Genomic DNA, 14,711 nt, shown 5'->3' on the forward strand with positions numbered 1-14,711 from the left:
TCCATAAGGTAAATGTATTGAATACATTTTCAACTTATGATATTTTCAACTTACGATGGATTTATCAGGACATAACCCCATCTAAGGGGCTTCCCTGGTGGCTCTGCAGTAAAGAACCTGCTTGCAATGCAGGAGATGCAGGTTCTATCCCTGGGTCAGGAAGATCCCCTGGAGAAGGAAATGGCAATCTATTCCAGTATTCTTGCCTGGGAAATTCCATGGACAGAGGAGCCTGGCAGGCTACAGTCCATGAGGTTGTAAAAAAGTCAGACATGACTTAGTGACTAAACAACACCCCATCTAAGTTGAGGAAGGTCTGTACCTCTTTTTCTAAAAAAACAAAACAAAACAAAACAAAACACTGGCTTAAAACTTATAAAAACTGCATTGTACTCACAAAGAAAACATAACTTCAATAAAGTAGTTATACTGTATACAATCTGATCCAAAGCAATAACATTAGTCATTACTAACAAAGTATAAACAAATAGAGTAAAATGGGCTGGAGGGATTTTTTTTTTTTCATAAATGCTTCTCAACAACTTGTGTCAAATAAAAAACTTTGTTTACCAATTAAATCCAAACTGTGGACAGAGTCAAATCCAAGACTTTAATTATTAGCAAGCTGTATTAAGTAAAAGGATAAATGAATCCTTAATGTGTGCTTCAAATGGTAATTGCACAAGCATAGAAAGGGGCATATTTCGTGAGCAGAAGTTCAATAAGAACCTACACTGTCTCAGGTGCAGAGTTTCAGAAGAAACCAATGCAGTCTTAGGTTATGTTAATAGGCATTAAATCACCAAATAAATGCCAGAGATGATCCCCATTCTACTATGTATATCACACTCTAGGGGTAGAAAGCATCATATGGCTCAATGGAACGAGAAATAAAGAAGAAATACTAAAAATATTGGAACAATTAAAGCAATCTCTCATTTTCTTTTCTCTGCCCCAGTTCTTGGGTCAAGACAGCATAAAATATGGTGGGATTAAGGAAAGATGATGGCTATCTTGTCAAAACGAATAAAGAGATGATCAATACTTTTGTCATAGTTTCATTTCTCCCAGGGGTGGTGATATGTGAAAAGTGAAAGTGTTAGTTGCTCAGTCAGGTCTGACGCTTTGTGATCCCATGGATTATAGTCCACCAGGCTCTTCTGTCCATGGAATTCTCCAGGCAAGAATACTGGAATGGGTTGCTATTTCCTTTTCCAGGGGATCTTCCCCGTCCCAGGATCAATCCCTGGTCTCCTGCATGGCAGGTGGATTCTTTACCATCTGAGCCACCAGGGAAGGTTCTTGTGTAGAAATGCACATTTGGAGTTGGGGGATTCTTTTTTATTAGAAAGTGTTGTTGACTTTAGGTAGAGAAGAGGTTTGAGACCCAGGAGAGAATGCTGGATGGCTCAGTGTGAAACCCCTTGGACCTGTTTTTGAGAGTGAGAAGGAAAGGACATGCTCAAGTTTCCTCTTAACTAGCTTATCATAGTAGGACGATGAAGAAGGAGTTCAGGACAGAAGCATGATCACACAAAGATGAAAGTACATGTGGCTGAGATAACCTCCAGCTGTATTTTTGGGTTCCTTGAGCTCAGAAAGTGAAGAGGAACTAAAAAGCCTCTTGATGAAAGTGAAAGAGGAGAGTGAAAAAGTTGGCTTAAAGCTAAACATTCAGAAAACGAAGATCATAGCATCTGGTCCCATCACTTCATGGGAAATTCACCTCGTGGGAAATAGATGGGGAAACAGTGGCAGACTTTATATTTTTGGGCTCCAGAAATCACTGCAGATGGTGATTGCAGCCATGAAATTAAAAGACGCTTATTCCTTGGAAGAAAGGTTATGACCAACCTAGATAGCATATTGAAAAGCAGAGACATTACTTTCCCAACAAAGGTCCATCTAGTCAAGGCTATGGTTTTTCCAGTGGTCACGTATGGATGTGAGAGTTGGACTGTGAAGAAAGCTGAGCACTGAAGAATTGATGCTTTTGAACCGTGGTGTTAGAGAAGACTCTTGAGAGTCCCTTGGACTGCAAGGAAATCCAACCAGTCCATTCTGAGCCCTGGGATTTCTTTGGAAGGAATGATGCTAAAGCTGAAACTCCAGTACTTTGGCCACCTCAGGCAAAGAGTTGACTCATTGGAAAAGACTCAGATGCTGGGAGGGGTTGGGGGCTGGAGGAGAAGGGGATGACAGAGGATGAGATGGCTGGATGGCATCACTGACTCGATGGATGTGAGTCTGAGTGAACTCTGGGGGTTGGTGATGGACAGGGAGGCCTGGGATGCTGCGATTCATGGGGTCACAAAGAGTCAGACATGACTGAGCAACTGAACTGAACTGAGCTCAGTAGGTAGCAGAATGGCAGACAGATGCAGAAAATAAAAATACTAAAGTCATTGGTCAGGCCACATCAAAGGAACATATTCAGGGTTAAAAGCTACATTTTAAGTAGAAAGTATTAGTTGCTCATCATGTCCGACTCTTTGAGACCCCATGGATTGTAGCCTGCCAGGCTCCTCTGTCCATGGATTCTCTAGGCAAGAATACTCGAGTGGGTTGCCATTTCTTTCTCCAGGGCATCTTCCCAATCCAAGGATCGAACCCAGGTCTTCTACATTTCAGGCAGTTTCTTTACCAACTGAGCAACCAGAGAAGCCCATACATTTTAGGTAGAGAAGGTGATAAACCAGAGAACTTGCGGAAGAGGAAGACCGGGGATTATTAGGAAAGGTTAATGTTATACCTACAAAAAGGTGAATGAGTCAGGTGACTTCATAAGCATATGAAAAGGCTTCCATGTCTCTATTGGTTCAAGAGTAAAACAAGGCAGGAAATGGTCTAAACTGTAGGGCCAAATATGCCTCTAAGTTCAGTTCAGTTCAGTCACTCAGCCGTGTCTGACTCTTTGCAACCCCATGAATCACAGCATACCAGGCCTCCCTGTCCATCACCAACTCCTGGAGTTCACTCAAACTCACATCCATTGAGTCGGTGATGCCATCCAGCTATCTCATCCTCTGTTGTCCCCTTCTCCTCCTGCCCCCAATCCCTCCCAGCATCAGAGTCTTTTCCAATGAGTCAACTCTTCGCATGAGGTGGCCAAAGTACTGGAGTTTTAGCTTCAGCATCATTCCTCCCAAAGAACACCCAGGACTGATCTCCTTTAGATTGGACTTGACTCTCAAGAGTCTTCTCCAACACCACAGTTCAAAAGCATCAATTCTTCAGTGCTCAGCTTTCTTCACAGTCCATCTCTCATATCCATACGTGACCACTGGAAAAACCATAGCTTTGACTAGATGGACCTTTGTTGGCAAGGTAATGTCTCTGCTTTTTAATATGCTATCTAGGTTGGTCATAACTTTCCTTCCAAGGAGTAAGCATCTTTTAATTTCAAGGCTGCAGTCACCATCTGCAGTGATTTTGGAGCTGAAAGAAATTAAGTCTGACACTGTTTTCAGTGTTTCCCCATCTATTTCCCATGAAGTGATGGGACCAGATGCCACGATCTTAGTTTTCTGAATGTTGAGCTTTAAGCCAACTTTTTCACTCTCCTCTTTCACTTTCATCAAGAGGCTTTTGAGTTCCTCTTCACTTTCTGCCGTAAGGGTTGTGTCATCTGCATATCTGAGGTGATTGATATTTCTCCCAGCAATCTTGATTCCAGCTTGTGCTTCCTCCAGCCCGGCGTTTCTCATGATGTACTCTGCATATAAGTTAAACAAGCATGGTGACTCTTTTTCCTATTTGGAACCAGTCTGTTGTTCCATGTCCAGTTCTAACTGTTGCTTCCTGACCTGCATATAGGTTTCTCAAGAGGCAGGTCAGGTGGTCTGGTATTCCCATCTCTTTCAGAATCTCAGCTCCCAAACAGGGATCAAACCCAAACCCCCTGCATTGAAAGGTGGAGTCTTAAACGCTGGACCACCAGGGAAATCCCAGGAGGGTATTTCTGAATGTTGTGAAGTGGTAGGCCTGGAACCTTAACTGAGGGCTCCCTCTGAGCCCCAGGATTATCAACATATAGATAACCAACTCAGTCATTTTAAGGCTGATGGCCTAAAAAGTTGAAAATGATATGCACTGCCATAAATGTAATTTCTGCTAGATGCTCATACAGTTCACACTCACAAAAGTACCTGGCAGCCATCCCAATAATAGCATCTGCATGATGACTAAAGGGAAAACAAGGCCTCAATATTTTTGACATTTGAATAGCCTAAGGAGGCTAGACTATACTCACATAAACTCTGTAAAAATAACTGTGGGCATGTGACGAGGAAAAGGAAAAAAGGTGGGCAGGATGACAAAGGAAGATAAAGTTAAGTACATATAATCAGCATCTACTTCCAATTAGTACAATATATGACAATTGTTTTTCATCACATACCATTTTCCATCAGGTGGTATCCTCAGGGGAAGATGGTAAGATCACCATTGTGAGGGATTGACATTAAACCCCACTGACTGAGGACACTAACACCTTGAGTTCTCTCTCTCTTCTGTCTCTGCTTCTCTCTAGATAAATAGATGACAGATAGATGGGTGGATAGAAGAAAAGACAGATGACAGATGGATAGATATACAGGCAGACAGATAGGTGAGACATTGCTCATTAAGAGTTGGTGGCCTCACACCTTTACTTCACCTCTTTGATTACTATGAAAATGCATATTCTTTGAGAAAATAACATACTGTTCTAGTAGACATTGATGTTTTTAGGGCTGCGGGTACTATGGGATATCATAGCACTTCAAATCTTGACTTGAGAGGTGCTGAAGAAATGTAATGAGAATCTGTGTAAATGGTGTTGGCCATATAGTAGGTGCTCAAGGAAGGCTCATTTCCTCCTTCCGCAGCTCTGCCTCCTGTATCTTGCTTCTCCCTTCAAAGGGTAAAGATGTGATTTGGACAGTAAAGTATCTACCTGCAATGCAGGAGACCTGGCTTAGATCCCTGGGTTGAAAAGATTCCCTGGTGAAGGGAATGGCAACCCACTCCAGTATTCTTACCTGGAGAATTCCATGGACAGAGGAGCCTGGCAGGCTATAGTCCAAGGGGTCACAAAGAGTCAGACATGACTGAATGCCGAATAGTCAAAGGCTAAAAGAATCACCTTGCTGGAGTCATGTTAATTCTCTCACTAAGTGGTCCAGGTTTGGGACAGTGACAAGTACATTTGCCTTGTCTGTCTCTGTTCTTTGCCGAAACGTTATCCTGCCAACAAAATATTGCTCCTTCCTCTTGGTAAATGCTAAGTTCCCTCAAAGTGCTGATTCCCTTTGTTTCCCCTTCTTCCAGAGGAACTGAGCTTTTAAACCTTGGTTTCTCTTCCGTTTAACTCAACTACATAAAAATTCAACTTAACAGCTCTTTAGTGTCTTTGAAATAGCATATGCTATGCTGGGCTCAGCTATCTGAGGTCACAAAATGCACACCAGGAAGTTCCTGGGCACCTAATGAATCCTGAGAGACTCAGGCCAGGTTAAGTGTGGTTGGAGGGCTTCCCACAAATGGGTCTCACTGCACTCCTCACTATTAACCTGAAGTCCAGAGGCGATGCAGTAAGTCAGCCTTCACTCTTAGGCCTTACAGAGCCCTGCACATGCTCAATTCTGTTTTGTTTTTATCGCGGTTCTAGATTTGAATGAAACAGCCATGTTATTGCCATTGAAGCCTGGATTAACTCGGGTTGCTGAGACCATGTCAAAGTTTATCTGCTATCAAGGATTTGGCAATGGAGACATTAAAAGGTAGGCATACCTTTTCCTGTAATCATAGGGTGTAGCTAAAGCAATAAACTTGCTTTACTTACAAACATGACTAGCATTTTAGCAAACTGGCTCGTGTTTGTAAGATAACCAACTCAAGGAAAATTCTTGCCCTCCAGGCATCTTTTCCACTGCCCACCCTCCATGTGTTGTGGGTTTGGTTGTGTGTGTGTGTATTTTAAGATAGTAGTAGCAATCTCTTTATTTTGTTTGTTTATTTATTTGCTTACTTTGACTATATCAGGTCTTATTTGAGGCATGCAAGATCTTCTTTGAGTCATGCAGGATCTTTTGTTGCAATGCACAGACTCTCTAGTTATGACATGAGAGCTCAGTATTGTAGTGGGTGGGCTTAGTTGCTCCTCAGCATGTGAGATCTTAGTTCCCTGACCAGGGGTCAAACTTGTATCCGCTGCATTGCAAGGTGGATTCCTAACCACTGGAACACCAGGGAAGTCAACCCACAATGTGTTTTGATTCATGCTCAGTACACACCTCTCATTTTGAAATGGCCTGAAGCAATGACAATGTGATTAGAAGAGAGATGCAAGACATTTTATCTGTGGAAGTTTCAGAGGTTTCAAAGATATACAGGGTGTGTATATTCCAGTCCAGTCTACAGAGAAGTTAAGATGTAATGATACACAGGCAGGCGGACTTGGTCCTCATGGGATCACAAGCTTCTTTGACATCGCCTAAGATTCCTAGCCTCCCATTTCTACAGAGAATTTTTCAAGAAGAAAATACAGCATTGATGCAGGTCCCCAGAACTACACGTGTGCCTGTTAAAGGGAGGCTACCTTATTAATTTGAAGGTTTTAATTCCTAATACCTAACACTTCCCAGGTGGTTCAGTGAGTAAAGAATCTGCCTGCAATGCAGGAGACACAGGAGACATGAGTTCAATCCCTGGGTTAGTAAATTCCCTGGAGGAGGGCATGGCAACCCACTCCAGTATTCTTGCCTGGAGAATCCCATGGACAGAGGAGCCTGTGTCACAAAGGGTCAGACACAACTGAAGTGATTGAGCACACATGAGTACACATGTGCCTAACACATACTGAGTCTGTGCCATGTGTCTGGACCTACATTTGCAATGCACTTTACATGAATTATCTTATACGAGATAGATAATATTATGTCTACTTTACAGATGAGAAAACTGGGGTTCAGAAAGTCATTGAGACAATTCCTCCAGTAAAAGGCAGTGACCAGGCCTCCCCGAACCTAGAACCACACTCTTAATGACTGTGCTGAGCTTCCATGGGGAGAAGCAACTCTTTAGAACTGGGAGAGCCTGGCCAATATGATCCCCTATAAGACTAATCTCTTCTTATGCTGTAAACCAGGTTTTTTTGATCAAGCAGAGTATAGCATACTTACACCCTTACATATACACTTTTCCTGTAGAAAGTCCTCATGAATGTATATAGAAAGTAAAGATATTTACCAATATTTCACCTCTGTAGGAAATACACACAGCACTATACAGGGCTAGTCTTAACATAAAGTCATAAAGTGGTTACCAGTTGCTTTCAATTTGAAGAATTCTAGTAAATTTTTTCTCTGCCTTCTCAGAAAATTTGACATACTGCTGTTGGAAAGGATATTATTGAATAAGGTCCACTCATTTGCTGAAGATTGCTCTTTTTGTGGTATCTCTCTTTCAAAATGCAAATATTACAGAGGAGTAATATTAGAAGTCATAAACAACTTTGTGTAAATAGTTTTATTATAGCCATCAGTGCTATGAGCCAGAGAAAGTATTGGAGTGTCTCAATACACAGTGGGTCTCTGCAAAAACCAGGACAAAAAAATCTAGTCAGTATCTAGGAGGTGTCTCGGAATCAGTGAACAAGTGTGCAGATGACTCGCATGCAAGGAGTGATGGTACAACTTTTGTTTCCAGGGGGAAGCTGGATGTTCCAGTTTTCTAACAGCAGTAACTTTCTTGATGCGATTGTGAAAAATGGATTATTTTCAAATTTTGTCTATGGCTTCTGGGCATTTTAAACATTCTCAGATTCTACACCTAATAATTACTTTGCTTGAAAACACCCCAGGATATTTTCTAAACTTTTCGAGTGAATAAAAAGATAGACCTGGATATCTGCTTCTGGGAACATGGAGTATACATGTCTTTCTCCCATTCCTCCGACTGAGAACAACTAAAAACCATGGATATTACATACAAAACAACCATAAGCAATCTCTGAAAGGTAAAGAGAAGATGGCAGATTGGCAGTGGAAATTAGCACACAAGGATTAACACAGCAGTGAGTTCTCTGGATTTTCTTTCTGCATCCTATATCCCAGACTGAAAGCTGGAAAACTCAACAATCCTGAAGTACATGTGGGTTCAGATAAAACAGCCCCCTGAGTTTTCTCTCTGTCTCTAGTCGAAGGATCATAAAAGAGAAGAAAGGAAGGAAGGAAAGAAGTTATAAAGAAAGAAAGCATTTACACATCTGCTCTTTTCCAGCCAAACATCAGAAAAAAACCTGCAGTACCACCTACGCATGCCAATAAAAGCTAAGTGGAGCCTAGGCTTCCGATCTCAAGAAGCTGTAACAAGGCACCTCAACACCCTCACCAGGATGTTGTCAGAGAAGGCTCAATATGGAACTGGAGTTTTCATCCTCACCTGGCAGTAATAAGCCATTCAGCCCATACAGTGTCCATGGAGACCATGTGGGAAGTGTGGACTGCCTCTCTCACCTGGAAGAATGAAGGACTCCCATTTCCAGTGGGGTAGTATCAGAGGAGCCTTCATGGAGACTCAGATCTTTCCAGGGGTAACAAAGCCACCAGGGGTTAACAATACATGGAATTGTCACTGGAAAACACATGGGAAGCTAAAACTCCCATCTCCATCCAGAAGTAACAAGGAGCAGCCTCCTTCTCCCCAAGTTCAAGAAAGGACCAGTGGGAAACCTGGACTTATACCTTCACATAATGCAACAAAGCAAGATTCCCTGCTGGAGTAGTGTCACAAAGAAAAGAAACACTTAAACAAAACCACCTAAAATTAAATGACTCTGTAAGATCCAGAGTCTCACAACATAATTCCAAAAATGTCCAAGTTCCAGTAAAAAAGTACTCAACCTGTAGTTCAGTTCAGTCACTCAGTCATCTCCGACTCTTTGCGACCCCATGAACTGCAGCACGCCAGGCTTCCCTGTCTATCACCAACTCCCGGAGTCCACCCAAACCCATGTCCTTTGAGTTGGTGATGCCATCCAACCATCTTATCCTCTGTCGTCCCCTTCTCCTCTTGCCCTCAATCTTTCCCAGCATCAGGGTCTTTTCAAATAAGTCAGCTCTCCGAATCAGGTGGCCAAAGTATTGGAGTTTCAGCTTCAACATCAGTCCCTCCAATGAACACCCACGACTGATCTCCTTTAGAATGGACTGGTTGGATCTCCTTGCAGTCCAAGGGACTCTCAAGAGTCTTTTCCAACACCACAGTTCAAAAGCATCAATTATTCGGCACTCAGCTTTCTTCACAGTCCAACTCTCACATCCATACATGACTACTGGAAAAACCATAGCCTTGACTAGATGGACCTTTGCTAGCAAAGTAATGTCTCTGCTTTTTAATATGCTGTCTACGTTGGTCATAACTTTCCTTCCAAGGAGCAAGCATCTTTTAATTTCATGGCTGCAATCACCATCTGCAGTGATTTTGGAGTGCAGAAAAATAAAGTCTGACACTGTTTCCACTGTTTCCCCATCTATTTCCCATGAAGTAGTGGGACGGGATGCCATGATCTTTGTTTTCTGAATGTTGAGCATTAAGCCAACTTTTTCACTCTCTTCTTTCACTTTCATCCAGAAGCTCTTTAGTTCTTCTTCACTTTTGCCATAAGGGTGGTGTCATCTGCGTATCTGAGATGATTGATATTTCTCCCAGCAGTCTTGATTCCAGCTTGTGCTTCTTCCAGCCCAGCATTTCTCATGATGTACTCTGCATATTAGTTAAATAAGCAGGGTGACAATATACAGCCTTGATGTACTGCTTTTCCTATTTGGAACCAGTCTGTTGTTCCATGTCCAGTTCTAAGTGTTGCTTCCTGACATGTATACAGGTTTCTAAAGAAGCAGGTCAGGTGGTCTGGTATTCCCATCTCTTTCAGAATTTTCCACAATTTATTGTGATCCACACAGTCAAAGGCTTTGGCATAGTCAATAAAGTAGAAATAGATGTTTTTCTGGAATTCTCTTGCTTTTTCAATGATCCAGTGGATGTTGGCAGTTTGATCTCTGGTTCCTCTGCCTTTTCTAAAACCAGCTTGAACATCTGGAAGTTCATGGTTCACATATTGCTGAAGCCTGGCTTGGAGAATTTTGAGCATTACTTTACTAGTGTGTGAGATGAGTGCAATTGTGCGGTAGTTTGAGCATTCTTTGGCATTGCCTTTCTTTGGTATGGAATGAAAACTGACCTTTACCAGTCCTGTAGCCACTGCTGAGTTTTCCAAATTTGCTGACATATTGAGTGCAGCACCTTCACAGCATCATCTTTCAGGGTTTGAAATAGCTCAGCTAGGTAGTAGTTTAGTTGCTAAGTCATATTTGACTCTTGCGACCCCACTGACTGTAGCCTGCCAGGCTCCTCTGTCCATGGGATTTCCTGGGCAACAATACTGGAGTGGGTTGCCATTTCCTTCTCCAGGGGATCTCCTCAATCCAGGGATCGAACCTGAGTTTCTACATTGCAGGCAGATTCTTTATCACTGAGCCAACTGGGAAGCTCAAACAAAAACTACACAACATATCAATAACCAAAAAGATCTCAAACTAAATTTTGAAAAATTAGTGGATAACAACATCAAGAAAACAGAAATGTTGGAAGTACCTGACAAAGATTTTAAAGCAACTGTGATAAAAATGCAATTAGCAATTACAAATATGCTTGAAACAAATGAAAAATTAGAAAGCCTCAGCAAAGACACAGAAAATCTCAGCAAAGAAATGAGATACAAAAAAGAACCAAATGTAAATTTTAGAATTGAAAAAATATATAATAATTGAAATTAATAAGTTCAGTAGATGTGCTCAACAGAAAAATGGAGGGGACAGAGGAAAGAACCAATGAACAAGAAGATAGAATAATAGAAATCACCCAATATGACCAACCAAGGGAAAATATCCTTTAGAAAGACAAAAATAAACAAACAAAAAACCAAACAACCCCCCCAACAACAACAAAAAATAAACCACAAAAGAGATTCAGGGGCCGATGAAACTATAAAAATATATATATATATATATCCAACATTTATGTCATTAGAATCCTGGAATGGGAGAAGGAAGAGGGTGGTGCTGCAAAAGTACTCCAAGTGGGTGACAAGTTCCCAAATTTGACAGGGGACATAAACTAGCAGATTCAAGAAGCTTAACAAACCATAAACAGAATAAAGTGAAAGAATCCACCCTAAAACACATCATAATTAAACTTTAAGTGACACAATATTTTTGAAGTGCTGAATGAAAATAATTGTCAACCTTGAATCCTATGCCCAGGGAAAAATAACCTTCAGGAATAAAGAAGAAGTAGACATTCTCAGATAAAGGAAAACAGAGTTTGTTATCAGCAGACATCCTAAAAGTATAGCTAAGTAAATTTGTCTGAGAAGAAAGGAAATAATAGAAGAAAGAAGCTTACACCTTAGAAAGAACATCAGAAAGGAGGGAAGAGTACAATGAGCAGAAATACAAATTAAAAAATACACTTTTTCTTTTTGAATTTTCTAAATTAGTTCCATGGCCAATGCATAAGTTTTAACACTGTATGCTATACTTCTAAATGAATGTAAAGGAAATATTTAAGACAATTATAGAGGAAAGAGTTTTATATTTTACCCAAACTGGTAAAATGACAGTATTAGCAGGCTATAATGTTATACATATATAATATAACACCTTGAATTATATGAAAAGATTTTTTTAAGTTCTATGAAATGGGTTTTTTTTTAATTAAGTAAAATAAAGTCCCATTTTATTTAGAATAAAAGTGGAATTCTAAAAAAATGTTCAGTGAATACACCAAAGTCCAAGAAAAAGACAGAGAAATGAAAAATTGAAAGAACATACAGAAAACCAAAAAAAAATGAGATGGCAGACTTAAGTTCTAACATATCAATAATTATATTAAATATATTCATTAATAATTATATTAAATAGAATATAAATACACCAATTAAAAGACAGAGGAAACTGGATTCATAATTTTAAAACTACCTAAAAAGGAAATCCCCATGCCTAGATGTAGGTATGTTCATTGGAGAATTCTTCCAAGAATATGTATATCTATATAATATGTGAATCAAAATGAAATTCTACACAATCTCTTGCAGAAAATGAAAAAGAAGGAAATACTTCACAATTCAATTTATGAAACTAATGTAACCTTCATACCAAAAACCATACAAAACAGTACCCCCCCCCCAAAAAAAAAGCCCTGCAGACTAATGTCGCTAGTGAATATAGGTGCAAAAATACTTAACAAAATATTAGCAAATAGAATTCAACAACATACAGAAAGAATTACACCCTATAATTCAGATATATTCCACAGATGCAAGTCTTATTAATATTCAAAAACTATCACTGTACTCTCCCATATTAAGAGGCCAAAGAAGAAAGATCATATGATCGTATCAACTGATGCATAAAAAAGCAAAATATAATACCTATTCCTAATGTTTTTTAAAAACTCATAAAAACAGAAGTAGAAGAGCGCTTCCTCAGTTTGATAAGACCCTGCATGAGTGTTCAGTGTGTCTGACTCCTTTCGACTCCGTGGACTGTAGCCCGCCAGGCTCCTCTGTCCGTGGGATTCTCCAGGCAAGAATACTGGAGTAGGTTGCCATTTCTTACTCCAGGGGAATCTTCCCAGCCCAGGGATCAGACCCGAGTCTCCTGTGTCTCCTGCATTGTAGGCAGATGCTTTATTGCTGGGCTACAGGGGAAGCAGATTGATAAAAGCATCTACAAAATACCTATAGCTAATGGCAAAAGACTGAATGCTTTTCCCCTAATATAAGTAACAAGGCAAGAATGTCCACTCTCACTACTCTTATTCAACATAGTGCTGGAAGTTCTAGTCAATGCAATAAGGCAAGAGGGAGAAATAAAATGTATATATATCGAGAAAAAGAAGTAACATCCACCCAAAACACTACAAGAACTACTGAATCTAACAAGGTCACAAGATACAAGGCAAACATACAAAAATCAATTTTATTTCTGTCTACTGGTAAAGAACACATGGGCTTCCCCAGTGGCTCTGCAGTAAAGAATCTGGCTGCAATGCAGGAGCTGCAGGAGACACGAGTTTGATCCCTGGGTCGAGAAAATTCCCTGGAGGAAGGCATGGCAACCCACTCCAGTATTGCTTGGAGAATCCCATGGACAGAGGATCCTGGCAGGCTACAGTTCATGTGGCTACAGGTTCACAAAGAGTTGGACAAAACTGAAGTTCTTAGCACGCAGAAAGAACACATGGATCCCTAAGTTAAAAACACAGTACGATTTACAATTTCTCGAAAAATGAAATACTCAGGTATAAATCCAGCAATCCATGTATAGGATTTATGTACTAAAAACTACACAATGCTGATGAAAGAAATCAAAACTTTAAATAAATGAGGTGATATACCATGTTGATGGATTAGAAAACTAAATGTAATTAAGATGTTAATGCTCTCCAAAACTGATATACAAGATTAATATCATCCCTAGCAAAATTCTAGCAACACTCTTTTGTAAATTTAGACAAAACAATTTTAAAATTTATGTGGACAGGCAAAGGAACGGGAATGATTTTGAAAGAGAAGAATAAAGTAGGAGGAACCAGTCTAGCCATTTGCAAGACTTAATTACATAACTAATCAATCCTGTGGTATTTATACAGAGACAGATACACAGATCATTAGAACAGAACCCAGAAATAGACCCTCACAAATACACCAAATTGATTTTTGACAAAGACACAAAATCAATCAATAGATGAATAGTAGTTTTTCCAATTGAAGTAATTGAGAATCCATAGGTGGAAAGAAGGGCTTTCCAGGTAACTCATTGGTAAAGAACCCGCCTGCCAATGCAGGAGATGGAAGAGACATAAGTTTGACCCCTGAGTCAGAAAGATCCCCTGGAGAAGGACATGGCAACCCACTCCAGTATTCTTGTCTGGAAAATTCTGTAGACAGAGGAGCCTGGTGGGCTACAGTCCGTGGTGTCGCAAAGAGTCACACACAACTGAACAACTGGACATAGCACAGCAGAGGTAGAAAGAAAGAGAGAAAGAAAAAGAGATAGTTGGGGTAGGGGAGGGAGGAAGAAAGCAGAGGAGGGGGGACTTAGTCCTGAGTCTTACACCTCATACAAAAATCAAACAAAATGAGATCACACCCTTAAGCATAAACATGAACCTATAAAAATTTTAGAAAAAAATAAAAATAAAAAACACAAATGACCAGGAGAAATTCTTCAGGATTTAGGGCTCAGGAAAGAGTTCTTAGATTTGACACCAAGCAATCTATTTTTTTAAATTGTTAATGTGTACTTCTCAAAATTAAAAACTTTTGGTCCACACAAGACTCTGTGAAAAGGATGAAAAGACAAGCTACAGACTGGGAGGAACTACTTGCAAACCACGTATCTGACACAGGACCAGTATCTAAAATATATAACAACTCTTAAAATTCAGCCACAAAAATCCAAATGATCCGATTTAAAAATGGGCAGAAGACATGAAGAGATATTTTATCAAGGAGAATATACACATGGCAAGTAAGTACATGAAAAAAGCTTTTTAATGTCATCAGCCATTAGGGAAATACAAATTAAAACCACAGTAAGATATCAGTTCACAGCTATGGGAATAACAAAAATAAAAAATAGTGACAATATCAAATGCTGGCG

At 40.1% G+C, this 14,711-nt stretch overlaps 1 long non-coding RNA gene across 6 annotated transcripts in view; it reads left to right on the plus strand.

The window, feature by feature from the left end:
- Positions 1–14,711, plus strand: part of LOC107132757 (uncharacterized) — a 254,276-nt gene that overhangs the window by 186,443 nt on the left and 53,122 nt on the right. For all 6 annotated transcript variants that reach the window (XR_009495973.1, XR_001500953.3, XR_001500952.3 and 3 more), the window contains one exon: positions 5,651–5,762. This is a non-coding gene — a long non-coding RNA (uncharacterized lncRNA). The remainder of the gene's footprint in view (positions 1–5,650; positions 5,763–14,711) is intronic.

This window comes from Bos taurus, chromosome 9 (assembly GCF_002263795.3).
Source record: "Bos taurus isolate L1 Dominette 01449 registration number 42190680 breed Hereford chromosome 9, ARS-UCD2.0, whole genome shotgun sequence".
Classification (NCBI taxonomy): domain Eukaryota; kingdom Metazoa; phylum Chordata; class Mammalia; order Artiodactyla; family Bovidae; genus Bos; species Bos taurus.